The sequence below is a fragment of the Mustela erminea genome, chromosome 19 (assembly GCF_009829155.1).
Source record: "Mustela erminea isolate mMusErm1 chromosome 19, mMusErm1.Pri, whole genome shotgun sequence".
Classification (NCBI taxonomy): Eukaryota; Metazoa; Chordata; class Mammalia; order Carnivora; family Mustelidae; genus Mustela; species Mustela erminea.
The window spans coordinates 7245174-7264629 of NC_045632.1; the positions used below are offsets into that span (position 1 = coordinate 7245174).

General features: G+C 46.5%; 1 long non-coding RNA gene across 1 annotated transcript; it reads left to right on the forward strand.

Moving 5' to 3' along the window:
* The first annotated feature begins 823 nt into the window (after positions 1-823).
* On the forward strand, positions 824-18441 carry LOC116579171. The gene is made up of 3 exons (XR_004281154.1): positions 824-834; positions 11854-11860; positions 18269-18441. It is a non-coding gene; the product is annotated as an uncharacterized LOC116579171 (long non-coding RNA).
* Positions 18442-19456: the final 1015 nt, after the last annotated feature.

Below are 19456 nucleotides of genomic sequence, written 5' to 3' on the forward strand. Positions count from 1 at the left end.
TAAGGAAACTTAATAATTTTTCTTCTGCCTTTGTTTCCATCAGCTATGTTTTGCAAATGCATGCATGTCCCAAATAGCAATTCTTCTGCTATTCCTAAATAAACCCACTTCAGGATAAAATAACTGGCTATTAAGGTATATATATATATATATATATATATAATCTCTACTTAATATATAAATATTATAGTATAATATAAATATTCAGCTTATATTAGCACAATTTTTCTTTGGGCCAAATTTAAGGTCATCTTTGATGGATGTTCTTTGTGTGTGTTGTAAGAACAAATATAAATTAAAAGTAAGAGGCTTAATTCGGGGGGAGGAGTCAAGATGGCGGAGAAGTAGCAGGCTGAGACTACTTCAGCTAGCCGGAGATCAGCTAGATAGCTTATCTAAAGATTGCAAACACCTGAAAATCCATCGGCAGATCGGAGAGAAGAAGAACAGCAATTCTGGAAACAGAAAAACAACCACTTTCTGAAAGGTAGGACCGGCGGAGAAGTGAATCCAAAGCGACGGGAAGATAGACCCCAGGGGGAGGGGCCGGCTCCCAGCAAGCGGTGGAGCAACGGCGCACAAAATCAGGACTTTTAAAAGCCTGTTCCGCTGAGGGACATCGCTCCAGAGGCTAAACCGGGGCGAAGCCCACGCGGGGTCAGCGTGGCCTCAGGTCCCACACGGTCACAGAAGGATGGGGGTGTCTGAGTGTCGCAGAGCTTGCGGGTATTGGAATGGGAAAGCCGGCTACAGAGACAGAGCCGACAGTAAGCTCACAGCTCGGTGTTACCTTGAACCAGTCGCAGGCTCGGTGAGCTCGGAGCGCGGCCGGAGGTCAGGCAGACAGGAGTAACTGGGCGCTGTTCTCTGAGGGCGCACTGAGGAGTGGGGCCCTGGGCTTTTGGCTCCTCCAGGCGGGAGACCAGGAGGCTGCCATTTGTATTCCCGTCCTCCGGAACTCTACGGAAAGCGCTCAGGGAACAAAAACTCCTGAAAGCAAACCCGAGCGGATTACTCACCCCGGCCCCTGATAAGGGCGGTGCAATTCCGCCTGGGGCAAAGACACTTGAGAATCACTGCACCAGGCCCCTCCCCCAGAAGATCAACAAGAAATCCAGCCAAGACCAAGTTCACCTACCAAGCAGTGCGGTTTCAATACCAAGGAGAGCAGCAGAATTCCAGAGGAGGAGAAAGCAAAGCACGGAACTCATGGCTTTTTCCTTGTGATTTTTTTTAATCTTGCAGTTAATTTAATTTTTTTCTTTTTCATTTTTTTTTTCTCGCTTTCTGGTAAATTTTTTTTAACTTTTACCTTTTTCTTTTTTAACGTTTTTTAACTAGTTTATCCAATATATATATTTTTTCTTTTTTATATTTTTCTTATTGGTTTTCTTTTTTTTTAAATTCTTTTCTTTTTTCTTTCTTTTTCTTTCTGCCTTTTTGAACCTCTTTCTATCCCCTTTCTCCCCCCTCACGATTTGAGATCTCTTCTAATTTGGTTAAAGCATATTTTCCTGGGGTTGTTGCCACCCTTTTAGTATTTTACTTGCTCCTTCATATACTCTTATCTGGACAAAATGACAAGACGGAAAAATTCAACACAAAAAAAAAAGAACAAGAGGCAGTACCAAAGGCTATGGACCTAATCAATACAGACATTGGTAATATGTCAGATCTAGAGTTCAGAATGACAATTCTCAAGGTTCTAGCCGGGCTCAAAAAAGGCATGGAAGATATTAAAGAAACCCTCTCCGGAGATATAAAAGCCCTTTCTGGAGAAATAAAGAACTAAAATCTAACCAAGTTGAAATAAAAAAAGCTATTAATGAGGTGCAATCAAAAATGGAGGCTCTCACTGCTAGGATAAATGAGGCAGAAGAAAGAATTAGCGATATAGAAGATCAAGTGACAGAGAATAAAGAAGCTGAGCAAAAGAGGGACAAACAGCTACTGGACCACGAGGGGAGAATTCAAGAGATAAGTGACACCATAAGACGAAACAACATTAGAATAATTGGGATTCCAGAAGAAGAAGAAAGAGAGAGGGGAGCAGAAGGTATACTGGAGAGAATTATTGGGGAGAATTTCCCCAATATGGCAAAGGGAACGAGCATCAAAATTCAGGAGGTTCAGAGAATGTCCCTCAAAATCAATAAGAATAGGCCCACACCCTGTCACCTAATAGTAAAATTTACAAGCCTTAGTGACAAAGAAAAAATCCTGAAAGCAGCCCGGGAAAAGAAGTCTGTAACATACAATGGTAAAAATATTAAATTGGCAGCTGACTTATCCACAGAGACCTGGCAGGCCAGAAAGAGCTGGCATGATATTTTCAGAGCACTAAACGAGAAAAACATGCAGCCAAGAATATTATATCCGGCTAGGCTATTATTGAAAATAGAAGGAGAGATTAAAAGCTTCCAGGACAAACAAAAACTGAAGGAATTTGCAAACACCAAACCAGCTCTACAGGAAATATTGAAAGGGGTCCTCTAAGCAAAGAGAGAGCCTACAAGTGGTATATCAGAAAGGAACAGAGACCATATACAGTAACAGTCACCTTACAGGCAATACAATGGCACTAAATTCATATCTCTCAATAGTTACCCTGAATGTTAATGGGCTAAATGCCCCTGTCAAAAGACACAGGGTATCAGAATGGATAAAAAAACAAAACCCATCTATATGTTGCCTCCAAGAAACTCATTTTAAGCCCGAAGACACCTCCAGATTTAAAGTGAGGGGGTGGAAAAGAATTTACCATGCTAATGGACATCAGCACAAAGCAGGAGTAGAAGATCAATTAGATTTTAAGCCAAAGACTATAATAAGAGATGAGGAAGGACACTATATCATACTCAAAGGGTCTGTCCAACAAGAAGATCTAACAATTTTAAATATCTATGCCCCCAACGTGGGAGCAGCCAACTATATAAACCAATTAATAACAAAATCAAAGAAACACATCAACAATAATACAATAATAGTAGGGGACTTTAACACTCCCCTCACTGAAATGGACAGATCATCCAAGCAAAAGATCAACAAGGAAATAAAGGCCTTAAACGACACACTGGACCAGATGGACATCACAGATATAGTCAGAACATTTCATCCCAAAGCAACAGAATACACATTCTTCTCTAGTGCACATGGAACATTCTCCAGAATAGATCACATCCTCGGTCCTAAATCAGGACTCAACCGGTATCAAAAGATTGGGATCATTCCCTGCATATTTTTAGGCCACAATGCTCTAAAGCTAGAACTCAACCACAAAAGGAAGTTTGAAAAGAACCCAAGTACATGGAGACTAAACAGCATCCTTTAAAGAATGAATGGGTCAACCGGGAAATTAAAGAAGAATTGAAAAAAATCATGGAAACAAATGATAATGAAAATACAACGGTTCAAAATCTGTGGGACACAACAAAGGCAGTCCTGAGAGGAAAATATATAGCGGTACAAGCCTTTCTCAAGAAACAAGAAAGGTCTCAAGTACACAACCTAACCCTACACCTAAAGGAGCTGGAGAAAGAACAAGAAAGAAACCCTAAGCCCAGCAGGAGAAGAGAAATCATAAAGATCAGAGCAGAAATCAATGAAATAGAAACCAAAAAAACAATAGAACAAATCAACGAAACTAGGAGCTGGTTCTTTGAAAGAATTAATAAAATTGATAAACCCCTGGCCAGACTTATCAAAAAGAAAAGAGAAAGGACCCAAATAAATAAAATGATGAATGAAAGAGGAGAGATCACAACTAACACCAAAGAAACACAAACTATTATAAGAACATACTATGAGCAACTCTACGCCAATAAATTTGACAATCTGGAAGAAATGGATGCATTCCTAGAAACATATAAACTACCACAACTGAACCAGGAAGAAATACAGAGCCTGAACAGACCCATAACCAGTAAGGAGATTGAAACAGTCATTAAAAATCTCCAAACAAACAAAAGCCCAGGGCCAGACGGCTTCCCGGGGGAATTCTACCAAACATTTAAAGAAGAACTAATTCCTATTCTCCTGAAACTGTTCCAAAAAATAGCAATGGAAGGAAAACTTCCAAACTCATTTTATGAGGCCAGCATCACCTTGATCCCAAAACCAGACAAGGATCCCATCAAAAAAGAGAGCTATAGACCAATATCCTTGATGAACACAGATGCAAAAATTCTCACCAAAATACTAGCCAATAGGATTCAACAGTACATTAAAAGGATTATTCACCACGACCAAGTGGGATTTATTCCAGGGCTGCAAGGTTGGTTCAACATCCGCAAATCAGTCAATGTGATACAACACATCAATAAAAGAAAGAACAAGAACCATATGATACTCTCAATAGATGCTGAAAAAGCATTTGACAAAGTACAGCATCCCTTCCTGATCAAAACTCTTCAAAGTGTAGGGATAGAGGGCACATACCTCAATATCATCAAAGCCATCTATGAAAAACCCACCGCAAATATCATTCTCAATGGAGAAAAACTGAAAGCTTTTCCGCTAAGGTCAGGAACACGGCAGGGATGTCCATTATCACCATTGCTATTCAACATAGTACTAGAGGTTCTAGCCTCAGCAATCAGACAACAAAAGGAAATTAAAGGCATCCAAATCGGCAAGGAAGAAGTCAAATTATCACTCTTCGCAGACGATATGATACTATATGTGGAAAACCCAAAAGACTCCACTCCAAAACTGCTAGAACTTATACAGGAATTCAGTAAAGTGTCAGGATATAAAATCAATGCACAGAAATCAGTTGTATTTCTCTACACCAACAGCAAGACAGAAGAAAGAGAAATTAAGGAGTCAACCCATTTACAATTGCACCCCAAACCATAAGATACCTAGGAATAAACCTAACCAAAGAGGCACAGAATCTATACTCAGAAAATTATAAAGTACTCATGAAAGAAATTGAGGAAGACACAAAGAAATGGAAAAATGTACCATGCTCCTGGATTGGAAGAATAAATATTGTGAAAATGTCTATGCTACCTAAAGCAATCTACACATTTAATGCAATTCCTATCAAAGTACCATCCATCTTTTTCAAAGAAATGGAACAAATAATTCTAAAATTTATATGGAACCAGAAAAGACCTCGAATAGCCAAAGGGATATGCAAAAAGAAAGCCAACGTTGGTGGCATCACAATTCCGGACTTCAAGCTCTATTACAAAGCTGTCATCATCAAGACAGCATGGTACTGGCACAAAAACAGACACATAGATCAAGGGAACAGAATAGAGAGCCCAGAAATAGACCCTCAACTCTACAGTCAACTAATCTTCGACAAAGCAGGAAAGAATGTCCAATGGAAAAAAGACAGCCTCTTCAATAAATGGTGCTGGGAAAATTGGACAGCCACATGCAGAAAAATGAAATTGGGCCATTTCCTTACACCACACACAAAAATAGACACAAAATGGATGAAGGACCTCAATGTGAGAAAGGAATCCATCAAAATCCTTGAGGAGAACACAGGCAGCAACCTCTTCGACCTCAGACGCAGCAACATCTTCCTAGGAACATCGCCAAAGGCAAGGGAAGCAAGGGCAAAAATGAACTATTGGGATTTCATCAAGATCAAAAGCTTTTGCACAGCAAAGGAAACAGTTAACAAAATCAAAAGACAACTAACAGAATGGGAGCAGATATTTGCAAATGACATATCAGATAAAGGACTAGTGTCCAGAATCTATAAAGAACTTAGCAAACTCAACACCCAAAGAACAAATAATCCAATCAAGAAATGGGCAGAGGACATGAACAGACATTTCTGCAAAGAAGACATCCAGATGGCCAACAGACACATGAAAAAGTGCTCCATATCACTCGGCATCAGGGAAATACAAATCAAAACCACAATGAGATATCACCTCACACCAGTCAGAATGGCTAAAATCAACAAGTCAGGAAATGACAGATGCTGGCGAGGATGCGGAGAAAGGGGAACCCTCCTACACTGTTGGTGGGAATGCAAGCTGGTGCAGCCACTCTGGAAAACAGCATGGAGGTTCCTCAAAATGTTGAAAATAGAACTGCCCTATGACCCAGCAATTGCACTATTGGGTATTTACCCTAAAGATACAAACGTAGTGATCCAAAGGGGCACGTGCACCCGAATGTTTATAGCAGCAATGTCCACAATAGCCAAACTATGGAAAGAACCTAGATGTCCATCAACAGATGAATGGATCAAGAAGATGTGGTATATATACACAATGGAATACTATGCAGCCATCAAAAGAAATGAAATCTTGCCATTTGCGACAACAGGGATAGAACTAGAGCGTATCATGCTTAGCGAAATAAGTCAAGTAGAGACAGACAACTATCATATGATCTCCCTGATATGAGGAAGTGGTGATGCAACATGGGGGCTTAAGTGGGTAGGAGAAGAATCAATGAAACAAGATGGGATTGGGAGGGAGACAAACCATAAGTGACTCTTAATCTCACAAAACAAACTGAGGGTTGCTGGGGGGAGGGGGTTTGGGAGAAGGGGGTGGGATTATGGACATTGGGGAGGGTATGTGCTTTGGTGAGTGCTGTGAAGTGTGTAAACCTGGTGATTCACAGACCTGTACCCCTGGGGATAAAAATATATGTTAAAAAAAATTGTGGAGAAGGAAAGGTGAGGTAAGAAGGCTGGAATGTAGGAAAAACAGATGTGGGTCCATAGCTGAAATAGTATGGAGGGATGATTGGTGGAAATAAATGCTCCTTAACAACAACAACAACAAAAAAAAAAAAAAAAAAAAAGAGGCTTAATTCCTCCTGTTGAAAACAAGGTTAAAGATGACCCTTCCTTCCTCTTTTATTTTTTTAATCAGAACATTTACCTTAGAAGATGTGCAAATGTAAGTACTTTCTCAGTCTCTTTGAAATGTATCTTTTAAAAGACTGTTTTGTGTGGACAGATGTTTTTGTGATTTGTTCTGCATAAGCCACCCCTTGGACCTGCAGATACACATGTGGGCTAAGGAAGGTTGTTTGTGAGGCTCGTGAATCCCCTCTCCTGCTCCAGTCTTTCCCCAGCCCCCATGAAATCTGGGAGGGGAGGCAGACACACTCAGCCCAGGCTCCGAAAATACAGAAACATGAGGGACACCTGGGTGGCTCAGTTGGTTAAGGGGCTGCCTTTGGCTCAGGTTACGATCCTAGGGTCCTGGGATCAAGTCCCACATTGGGTTCCTTGCTCAGCAGGGAGCCTGCTTCTCCCTCTGCCTCTGTCTGCCTGTGCTCACTCTCTGACAAATAAATAAATAAAATCTTAAAAAAAAAAAAGAAAATACAGAAACATGACAACATGGAAATGCAGCTCTCTCCAAACTGCATGTAGGTGAACAAATGTTTAGTTTCAAACCCTGTTGTTTTGCCCTATAAATATGGCCCTTAGGGGGATGGTCTGTTGGAATTCTGAGCTGAGGGGAGGACTCTTCGCCCAGGCCTCTCAGTCAGGACGCCAGCCTGGTTGTGTCCACGGGGCTTCCCCGGCTGACAAGGCTGGATGTTGCAAGTACCCAATTTGATGTAACTTTGCCTTATTCTCAGCTACTGCCTACTCTTATCTTCATCTATGTGTAGATTCCTTTCCTCTTCCGTTTTGTACTGGCCACCCCAATTACCACGTAAAGTTAGGAAGGTCTTTGTGTAACAGACGGTGCTGTCCAGTCCTCTTACTTGGGGACTAATTATTATTAGTGATGTGATTTGAAGTAGTGGGGTTCAGAGCGGACAGCCAGGAAAAAATCCTTGAGAACGTCTTTGGTGCAAAAAGGTGGTTTTATTAAAGCACGGGGACAGGACCTGCAGGTAGAAAGAGCTGCACTGGGGTTGTGAGGAGTGACTGATTATGTAAGATTTTCTATCCTGTGGATGGGGGCCGGGGGGTGGTGACGTTAGGGCTCCAGGAAATTTAGTCTACAGGTTTCTGGAGATTGCGTTTTTCCTGTAAATCGTTAAGACAGCTGCAAACTGATGGAGACTCCTGTCCCTGCAGGACTGTGATCTCTCTCAGTTAACCATTTGTTTTTCCCTTTCCTTTGTTCTAGGGCAGAGAGGAGTGCCTGAGGAGTGTCACACATAGCCAGCCCACCTGAAGGACGGGGCTTGCAGGGTGTCCGCTAGTGCTTTGCCCTCAGCATCGTTAGGAAGACATGTTTGTCATGGGTTCTATGAAAGTGTAAGTTTTCTGTCTTTGCAATCTCCTGTGTGCCGGTAATACGCGTCCGATTCTGGTTTAATGCTTATTCAGTAATAAATTTTTTTTTTTTCCTTTGTTTCAGCCACCTTTGTGGAGAGGATTTCTGGGTCAGGAGAAAATTTGTTTTTATTTTTAATTATATAGTCTCATCTGCTGATGTGGAATAAAGACTATGTCTGAGACAATTCAGTTCCGTTGTGTTTACTAGTTTAGGGGCCGGAAGCTTCAGACCGGGAAGCTGATGTCGCGGAGCAAAGGTTCCGCAGCGGAGAGTGAGTTTCCGTGTTTCTGGTTTAAACCTGCTCCTCGCAGTCCCCTCTTCTCCATAGCCGGGCTGTGGGGGTCGCTACGCGCCTTAAAATCCCCGCGCCCCGTAGAGACCCCTTCCGCGAGGTGGACTTAGGCCCTTGGCGTCTCACAGCTTCCCTTTCTGGGCCCGGGTGGCGGTCCCTGTTATCCCCCAACCCCCTTCCGGAGAGAGAGAGGCCGCGTCCTTCTCTGGGCCCCGGGATTCTCAAGAACTCACCCCGCTTCTGGAGCAGCGGTCTTCTGGGCAGCTTCTCAGGCCCCCTCCCTAGTCCCCTCTGCCCCTGACCCCGCAGTGCGGTGGGTGACCTGGGCCTGCTTCGTGACACTCGGTGTTCTCCCCGACCCCGATAGTGCGCTCTTTTAGGAGGCGGGCGTCTTATTCCATCCCACCCCACACCTGCGGAGTGTGTGGTCGGGGGAGGTGGGGAGAAAGAGACTGCGACTGCGACTGAAAGATAATGTGGAGGTTGGGTGAGGGACTTAAGAAGAGACAGAGCTGAGGAAGCAGGTGCAAAGTATAGAGAAGTTAGAGGAAAGCGGGATCTCCAGGGAGGTGACGGATGACGACACGGAGAAGGGCCCTGGTTCAAGGGTAGGAGCTCGAGGCCGCGTTGGTGAGGCAATTCAGATAGAGCGTAGGGGGAGAGGACAAAAGAGTTACAGCCTTGACCGTGTGAACAGGATGTAGCTGAGACAGAGGAAACAGGTGACTGGGAAAGTGGGGGGAAGAAACAGACCAGAATGGAAGTGTAGCTGCCCGGGGGTGTTGGAGAGTGGGGACCCAGGGGTTATAACGGAAAGAAGAGAGGAATGTAACAGAGAGCGTAAGAGGAGCCTAGATGGGCAAAGAAAGGCAGAAATGCATGGAAACTGGGGATAATCAGAAAGATTGGGGGGAGAAGTAGAAACTCGAGGGGAAACAAGTTGCAGAGTGCTGAGGAACAGGTGTGAGAGAAGGGGAGCGCCTGGGTGGCTCAGTCCTCTAAGCATCTGCCTTTGGCTCAGGTCATGATCTCAGGGTCCTGGGATCCAGCCCTGCATCGGGCTCCCTGCTCAGAGGGGAGCCTTCTTCTTCCTCTAGACACTGTCCCGGCCATGGCTCATGATCTCTCTCTCTCTCAAATAAATAAATAAAATCTTTAAAAACAACAACAAAAAAGGAACCTATGTGAGAGAAGGAATCCAGACGACAGTGGGGCAGGAGAGGGGAACAGAATGAGCAGAAACCAAGGGGGAATACAGAAAAGAAAAAAAAAAGGGGGGGGGTGTAAATGCAGAGGTAGATAGAATGAGAGGAAAACACATGGTAGTGAAAAAAGAGGGTGGACCTCAATCCAGATGATTTTGAGTTGACTGGTTGTTGATAATTTGATTGTGGAGTGCTGCTTTGGGGCTTTGCCATCCAGGACATTTACTTTGTCTAAGTTACCTGGATGATGATGAAAATTTCAAAACTGGCTAAAAGGCTTGTGGCTTTTATATTTCTTTGCATCAGAAGATAATTTCCATTTGCAAACCCTCTTCAGCCTGGGGACAGGGACTTGACTCAGTCACCTGTGGGTCACCCTCTTGCCTTTGCTTGGGTTGGGACTGGGTGGGGGAGGGGAGAAGTGGGGCAAGCAATGACTGTCCCTACACACTGCCTTTGTAAAGGACTCTTAACACTTACTGTGTGTTTTTGTGGGATTTTTTTTGGTAATGGGTTTGCTTTTTTTCCCCCTACTTCTCATATTTGATTCAGTATTCTTGTTGTAGCTTGAGATAAATCTCAGTTGCCACTATTTTTTTTTCCTGTCAATTTATTTTTTATTATTTTACTTTAAATTTGGTTAATTAGCATATAGTTTCAGAGGTGGAGTTTAGTGATTCATCAGTCTTATATAACACACAGTGCCCATTACCTCATGCCCTGCTTAATGCCCATGACCCGGTTATGCCATCCTCCCACCGCCCCCCAGCAACCCTCAGTTTGTTTCCTATGATTAAGAGTCTTACGGTTTGTCTCCCTCTCTTATTTTGTCTGGTTTTATTTTTCACTTGCCACTTTTCTATAAATAATTATTAACTTCTGAAATAAGCTTTGGTGGCCTCCTATACTCAGGTCATGTTATTCTTTCCTCAGAATGATATATATTTTTTAAGTTTTTATTTTAATCATATAGTCAGTGTGATATATTCTTAATTTTTTTTTTTACTTTGTCACCAGAATTATTTAGATTTTTGAAAGATTACAAGGTGTTTGCCTTTTAAATTTTTTTCTGGTTTAGATTGAGCATGCATGCTTTCTCTCTCTCTCTCTTTAAAATATTTATTTATTTTACAGCAAGTGGGGGTGGGGAGAGGGAGCACTGAGCACAGAGCCTGACCAGGGCTCTATCCCATGACCGTGAGATCATGACGTGAGCCAAAGTCAAGAGTCAGCTAAGCTACCCAGGCGCCCCCTTCTCTATCTTATATTAGAAAAGTTTTTTGGTAATTACTCCGTATTCTTTGGTTGTTTCAGTGAATACTTGGTAAGGTCGTCAGTGGCCTTTTAGTATTTGAAACCTAGTTTAACCAGCTGCCTAACGCTCCGTCTTCTTCTGTTATGTGATCTCTTAAAACAGTGGGTTTTGAGCTGCTAAGTTGATGTTCCCCTCACCTCCCTTTCGTTTGCTTCTCTGCAAATAGAAGAATGGCTGGATTGACTTGAAACTTTCTTCCAAACAAAAGAATCTCCAACAAAACCAAAATTAAAAAAAAAAATTTGCTCAGAGTTTATTTCTATAGCTGACCCTCTCTCAGTGTGTTCTGCACTGAGCTATGTAGTGGTTATGTTTTTGCAATTCTGGTTTTTAAATGTTTTACTCTGATTTTCTGGAAAGGGGGAATTAAATGCTTGATGTCAGTGTGATCAGACTTTCAAAGAAGCTTCTCTTTTGCTCGGGCATCTGAAAGAAGGTCCTGGTGCCTCAAGGGGGAGGATGGTAAGGACCAGCTGCTTCTGGTCCATCAGACTCCATTTCGGAATTCACTGCACCTGATTCTCAGCACTCAACTCAGACCTCGTCAGAATGATCTATTCCGGGCCTCAATGAGCCTCCTTGTAACATGGAGATGGGACACTAGACCAGAAACTGAGTCAGTAGTACTGACTCCTGAAATGATTGGTCAAATTGGGTCTGTGCATAGTCATTCTTTGTGGATGGAGTGCCCAGTTGTCATTTGAATTTTAAAATGGGTGCCAGGCCGCCAAAACCGAAACACAGGAACACTAGGATGGAGGCAGAGACACAGGCTCCGCATCCTAGACCATCGGCACATGTCTCTCTCTGCAGCAGGGGGGTCTCTGTAGGCAAATGATAGTGCATTGAGCCCTCCACTGGCCTCCCGTTGTCTCAGGATGAGCTCCTCGGCCCTGTGTCATCAGGGCCCCTGTCAGGTCTCCAGCCTCCTCCTGGGAGCTTACACAGTTCCACAGCTCGCTCTGCCCCAGTCAAGTTCACCTTGTCTCTGTCCCCAGACACCAGCCTTCTCTGTCACAGGACCTGGTCCCTACTCTTACCGTCTCTCTCTAAAATGTCTCGGCTCTGGCCCTTTCTCCTCCTTCAGGTGTCGGCTCAGAGATGTCTGTCTGGCCTCTCCTGCCCACCCGTCGTCTGAAGTGCCCGTCCCCAGCAGGTTGACTTGTGTCCATGGCAATCACCTGGATGAGAAAAGCTCTTCTCCATTGACTGTCTGGAACCTTTCTTTCCCTGCAGTGGAGGCCCCCCAGCTGGATGCTGCCCCTTCCTTCGGGCTTGGGTTGAGATGCTTCCCGGGTGGTCCTCAGGAAGACCAGGGAGCTAGGGCAGGTGATGAGGGTGGTGCCCATTATTCTGGAAATCTCAACACCAATTGATCTAAACCTCCCATGGCTGATGCTTTTACTCAAAATAAGAGCACGAGGATGTGCTGAAGCCTAGGAAGCCTTGCAGCTCAGGGTCCCCACACGTGTCCCCCTGTGGTGTTGTTGCCCTCTGCCAGCCGCCGGGCAGTCCTCGCTGTGCGCATCACCAGGGAGCAGCTGCGTCTCGGGCAGGGCCTTTGCCTTCCGGCAGGTGATCTGCTCAGGCTCATGGATCCTAATTTCCGTTCAGGAAAGGTGGGGGCAAGGTCAGGAGCCCAAGGGGCCATAAAACAGACACCCTGAAGAACTAGAGGTTCTAGAGGTCTTGTAATCTGCTGTGAGTGGGGCCAGGAGGAAAGATCTAGGGGCTTTTCTGTCTGACATCCTCACTGAACTCCATCTGGCCAGTCTTGGACTGTTTTTAAGCTGGACTCTGTGTTGTCCCAGTTGCTCACGAGTGTTCCCAGCACGGCCAGCTTCCTGGTATCCAGAGTGAGGGCCCAGCGCCCTTCAGTTGGCCCTTGTGCCCATCACTGCTGTGCTGTCCCTGCCCAGCAGTCCCTGTGCTGTAGCCAGTTTGCTTGTGGCACCTGCAGGGGCGGGAGGCGGGAAGGCGGGCGGTGGGGGATGGAAGTGAGACTCGGGGTCTGTGGGAGTGACGCAGAAGCAAGTGTGGGGCCTCCAGATGGCCCGGTGAAGTGCGTGTGCACATGTCCCAAGCATGGTTGTGGGGCCAAGGGGTGTGTGGCGCTGCCGTGAAGGGGTGTCCTGATTCTAGAAGGAGCACCTGGAAGTGGGTTTATGGGTCACTGTGGGGCTGCCTGGGTCCGTTTGGGGTGCCACTGTCAGAGCTCGGGCTCCCTGGGATGCAGACGCCAAGGCTGAGATTTGCCTGCTGGGTTTATTGGGAAGCTCATGCTGATGCCCGAGGAGGCATGAAGGGAGTGGCATTAGGCGGAGACCCGTGACCTTGTGCTGTTGGTAAAACCGAGGCCCGAGCGGCGTCCACAGGGAGAGCTGGCCTCTGCAGCCAGGGGCCTTGGTCCTGAGGGAGTGGATCTGGAGGTGTCCCCAGCAGTGTTCCCCCCGGTGACCTCTGGGGGGCCTTTCGGGCATCCTTCCTGCACCTCATCATGTTTTGACTCTTTGGAAGTTGTGTGGTCAGTGGGCGCAGGTGGCCATATCTCAGGCAGACACAGAGACACACAGACCCCAGACGCTTTCTGTTCACTCTCCTTCCATCTGTAGAACAAAGCATTCTCGATGAACTGTTTCCCCCTTATTAAGGATCCTTTTTTATGCTCCATTTCAGAGCACAGTACACCAAACACTCTCTGTCTTCAAACCTTGCTTTTAGTCACCGCTTGGACTGCATTCGGTCAGGCTTTGACAGTCCCTGTGCTGCTGAGCCTCTCAGGGACTGCCCTTTCGTCAGTCCGGTGACGGGTTCCTGCCGTCATCCTCCTGCTTTTGTCACCAGCCTGTGGCACAGTTGACTGCTCCCTCTTCCTTGAAAGACTGATTTCCTTTCCCTCCTCTACGCAGCTTGTGCCCTGAGCTATGTGTCCCGTGTCCATGTGTCTGTACATCTCTGCTAGGATGTAGATCTAAGATGTGTCTGTACATCTCTGCCAGGCATCTGAGAGGAGCTCCACCTTAATTTGTCCAAAAATGAACGTGACCTTTTCTAAGGGTCCCATGCATCTTGATTAAGGGCCATCCTGTATTTCCTAGGACTTACATACACATCTGGACATGAACCTAAAATATGTAAGAAATTACTGTATTTGCAAGTGTGTTAATAAGATAAGAAGCCAAATGTTTACTTAAAATGACAGGAAGAACAAATATTCTAAATTCCCTTAGAAGACCACGGCCTCCCCATCTGCGCTCCTCCTCTCCTGCGAGTCCCGTCTTTGCCCTGCTGCAGCCCTGCAGGCCTCTTCGCCTTTCCTGGGCCCAGGCTGGCTCCTGCCTCAGGGCCCTCCCAGGGTCTGTCCCTCTGTGTGGAACTGTCTGGCTCCTCAGATGCGGGCAGCAAACACCCTCCTTCCCCGAGGTCCTGGATCTGTTACCACCTCCTGAAGGAAGCCTTCTTAACACCCCCCACCCCACCCACACACACACCTCTGCTGCCTGACCTGCATGTTTCCTTCTGCCCCTTCCCCTTCCAGATCTGGGTGCTGGTGATAGCGGGCTCCAAGGGGAGAGCAGGTGGGAGGTGGCATATGTTAGGATGGCTGTCAGGGAAAGACAAGAGAGAACAAGTGTTGGTGATCATGTGGAGAGCAGGGAACCTTAGTGCACCGTTGGCAGGAATGTAAATGGGTGTAGCCATTTTGGAAAAGCGCGTGGAGGTTCCTCCAGAAATTAAAAACAGAACTATCATGTGATTTAGTGGTCACACTTCTGGATCTATGTCCAAAGGAAATGAAATCAGTATCTTGAAGCGATATCTGCCCTCCCGTGTGCATTAATGTGTCCATTATTCACAACAGCCAAGGTATGAAAAAAACCGAAATGTAGACAGAGCAATGGATTTAAAAAAAATTATATATATATATATATATATATATATATATATATATATATATATATAAATTTGGCCATAAAAATGAAGGAAATCCTACTGTTTACGACAACCTGGATGATGAACCCAGAGAACATTATGCTGAGTAAAATAAGCCAGAGAAAGACGAATGCTGTGTGATCTTGCTGATCTATAGAACCTAAACACGTCAGACTCCTGGAACCATAGAGTAGATTGGTAGATACCAGGGGCCGGGAGACTTGGAAAATCTGGGAGATGTTTGTCAGAGGTACAACCTTCCGTTCATAAAATGAATAAGTTCAGGTATCTCATCTAAAGAACAGTGACTGTAGTTAATCATAAAGTATTAAAGACTTGAAATTTGCCTAGAGAGTGCATCTTTTTTTTTTTAAGATTTTATTTATTTATTTGACAGAGAGAAATCACAAGTAGATGAAGAGGCAGGCAGAGAGAGAGAGAGAGAGGGAAGCAGGCTCCCTGCTGAGCAGAGAGCCCGATGCGGGACTCGATCCCAGGACCCTGAGATCATGACCTGAGCCGAAGGCAGCGGCTTAACCCATTGAGCCACCCAGGTGCCCCTAGAGAGTGCATCTTAAGTGTTCTTGCCACACACAAGCACACAAAATGGTAATTGTGAGGTGTTGGACACAAGCTGATTGTGATGAGTATTTCACAGTGTGTACACACTTCAGATGATTATGTCATACACCTAAATAGACATAATTTTTGCCAACTATGCTGCGGTAAAGCTGGGAAAGAAAAAACGGGAGGTGTATTGATCCTGCCTCCTCTGGGTGGTGCCCAGTCCCCGCAGCTTCATATGAGATAACTCAGGCGTCTTGCAGATACATCTTTTGTGCCCCTCCCCAGCATAGATTTCCCTTCAGATAGTTGGGGTGCAGGGAGAGCAGCCTTGCTAATACTTAAAGTGCCGCAGGTGTTTCTGATTTGTATTCAGCACAAAGCACCAAGGTTCTGGGTCCTTTGTGTCTGATGGCTGAGATCTGGGCTGAGGGTGAGTGGGGTTCTGCTCCGCATGGGGTTCGATCACAGCTGGTCTGCGATTTGAAGGGGGGTCAGTGCCGCTGAGACCCCCACTGCTGCATGTCTGTGAGGGCTTTGCCAGGAAGGGGATGCCGTCGGAAGCAGGGGGAGGCAGAGCTCACTGGTCGGTATTTGTGCAGGAGCCCCTCCTGCGGTGGTGGGCAGCAGGGCCTGTCTCTCCCACATGGTGAGGGCTCCCCTGTGTGTGTGGTTGTGGCATTGGGTGGGATGTGATCATTCGAAGTGTTAAATGTTGTATTTTCTTTTTCTTTTAAAGATTTTTTTTATTTTTATTTTATTTATTTATTTGACAGAGAGAGACCACAAGTAGGCAGAGAGGCAGGCAGAGAGAGAGGAGGAAGCAGGCTCCCTGCTGAGCAGAGAGCCCGATGTGGGACTCGGTCCCAGGACCCTGAGATCATGACCTGAGCCGAAGGCAGCGGCTTAACCCACTGAGCCACCCAGGCGCCCCCTAAACGTTGTATTTTCAACTTCCAAGGCTGATTTCAAATATTCATGTTGCTGGAGGAAGAGACTCAGAGAAGGAGAAAGAGAAAAGAAAGAAGAGTCCGGAATGGCCTTTTCTCAGGTAGACCCATTCTTGGTTGATGTTCTGTTTCTCCTTCCTATCGCGCTTGCTAATCTCTAACACACCCTTGACCCGTGCTCGTTCGCACTCACTCAGGCCTTCCCTCATCCCGTCCCCACTTAGATTTCTTCTCATCCTGACCCAGGGGCCTGGGGCCTATGAGGAGATGCCATTGGGCACACTCCCATGAGCTTCACCCCAGGCATAGATGGGAGGGCAGCACCATTGGGGTCACTCAGGGGCCACATCTGGATGTGCTGTCAGCTCTCTTTAAGCTAGGGTAAAAGAAACTGCACATGAAGTCATGTATTAATGTCCACAAATACTTGGTAACTTCTGGAAAAGGAGACCAATACAGAGAAATCTGTTCTACCTGTTATTATACTGCATGTGAAGCTGAACAGGTGAGTCACTGCCTTCAAACTTTTAATGATTAGGGGCGCCTGGGTGGCTCAGTCAGAAGAGCACGTGACTCCTGATCTCGGGATCGTGAGTTCGAGCTCACATTGGGTGTAGAGATGACTTAAGTTAAAAAACAAAAACAAAAACAAAAAACAAAAACTCAAAATTTTAGTGATTGGGAATGGAATGGAACCTTTTCTTCATCATTAGTTTTAAAATATGAAATCAACCTTTTCGAATTTGTATGGCTTTTATTTCTTTTCCTTGGTAATTTCTGTGGCTAGGATTTCTGGGACTCTGTTGAATAGTAATGCTGAGAGCGTGAATGCTTGCCTCCTTCTTCATCTTCAAGGGAAAGCTTCCCATCTCTCAGCATGGAGTATGCCAGTGGTGTACATTTTGTATATGGCTTTGGTTATGTCAGGGTGGACTACCCTTCCTGGTTTGGGAGTGTTTTTATCCTGAAATGTTGAATTTTGTCCAAAAGGCTTTTCCTGCATTAATTGAGATGTTCAGCATCCCCCCACTTCTTTCTGTTAGTACATTCTGTTAGTGTATTACCTTGATTGATTTTTGTATGTTGAATCATCCTCATCTTGGAGGAATAAATTCCACTTGGTTATGATGGACACCCATTTTGATGTACTATTGAACTTGGTTTGCTAGTATTTTGTTAAGGGTTTTTAAAAAAATTTTTATTTATTTTTGGTGGTGCCTGGGTGGCTCAGTGGGTTAAGCCGCTGCCTTCGGCTCAGGTCATGATCTCAGAGTCCTGGGATCGAGCCCCGCATCGGGCACTCTGCTCAGCAGGGAGCCTGCTTCCTCCTCTCTCTCTGCCTGCCTCTCTGCTTATTTGTGATCTCTCTCTCTCTCTGTGTCAAATAAATAAATAAAATCTTAAAAATATTTTTTTTAATTTATTTTTTAAAATTTTTTCTCAACGTTCCAGAAGTCATTGTTTACGCAGCACATGATTAAGTGTTGATTAGGGATATTGGTCTGTAGTTTTCTTTCATTCCTGTGTGTTTATCTGGGGCTCATATCAGTGTAAGGGCCTGCCCCTCCCAGAGGAACTTGCTTGTGGACCCCGATGTAGGGGTGGGGCAGGCCAGGTGGAGATGTCCAATCCGTGCAGCATGTGTATATCCACTAGGGTGGATTGAGATCGGATTGGCCACCTGTATAGGGGTGGGACTCAACCAACTGCATAAAGGTTGCTGCGAGGCTAGCAGAGGAGGAGGAGAGCTGCCATGGGAGCAGAAGAGTCCACGGGAGCAGAAGAGTCGGCGGAGTGGAGGAGCTTTAACAGCTCTTGTAAGAGCTATAACCGCCGCGAGCGGTCCCACCGCCAGCGGTCCCTGCGCCTGCTGCCTCCTGCAGCTTCCAGCCACCTGCAGCCCTGCCTCCGGCGGTCCTGCCTCCAGCAGCCCCGAGCCGCCATCTGCAGCCTCCAGCCCCGCCGGCGGCCGCGAGTTGCCGCCTGCAGCCTCCGGTGGCCCCGAGCCGCCGCCTGCAGCCTCCAGCCACCGGGGTCCCGAGCCGCCGCTGGCAGCCTCCAGCCTCCTGCAGCTTCAAGCCGCCTGAGGCCCCGCCTCCGGTGGCCCTGAGCCACCTGCAGCCTTCAGCCGCGTGCAGCTTCCAGCAGCCCCAAGCTGCCCAGACACCAGCGGTCCAGCTGTCAGCGGTCCCTCAACATCTGCGGCCCTGAGACACCAGCGGTCCAGCTGTCAGTGGTCCCTCGACGCCTGCGGCCCTCAGACTCCAGTGGTCCAGCGGCCCAGCGGTCAGCGGTCCCGAGATACCAGTGGTCCAGCAGTCCAGTGCTCAGCAGTCCCCACGCCTGCAGCCCCTAGACGTCAGTGGTGCCGAGACACCAGCAGTCCAGCGGCCCAGCGGTCAGCGGTCCTGATGCCTGCAGCCCCTGGATGCCAGTGGTCCCGAGACGCCTGTGGCCCAGAGATGCCAACAGCCCCTAGCCGCCAGCAGCCTTGCCGCAAAATGCCTTGCCACCCCGAGCCACGAGCATCCTTGTCCGCAGTGGTGGCTTCCTCTGGGTGGCAACCTTGTCAGAGTGGCATCGTGGGGAGCAGAGTCTGTGTCATCCGGGTTGTCCTCCTTGTCATCATCACTGTCATCGTCGCCTCTTCGTCGTCGGGAGCGGCCTCATCCGGGAAGCGGTCTTGTCCAGAATGGCGTCTTCTTGGGAGCGGCCTTGTCTAGGGAGCAACCTTATGGAGCAGCGGCCTCATCTTGGGAGTGGCCTCTTCTTGGGAGCGGCTCCGATCATGGAGCAGCCTCATCTGCAGAGTGGCCTCATCTACAGCAGCCTCGTCCGGAGCGGCCTTCTTGGGAGTGACCTTGTCGGGATCATCGTCCTCACCTTTTCGTAAGAGATAGCCCTGACCGGTCAGTTTGATTCTTGATGCTTGGCGCGAAATAAAGTTTTGTTTGACCTTCGCTTTGTAT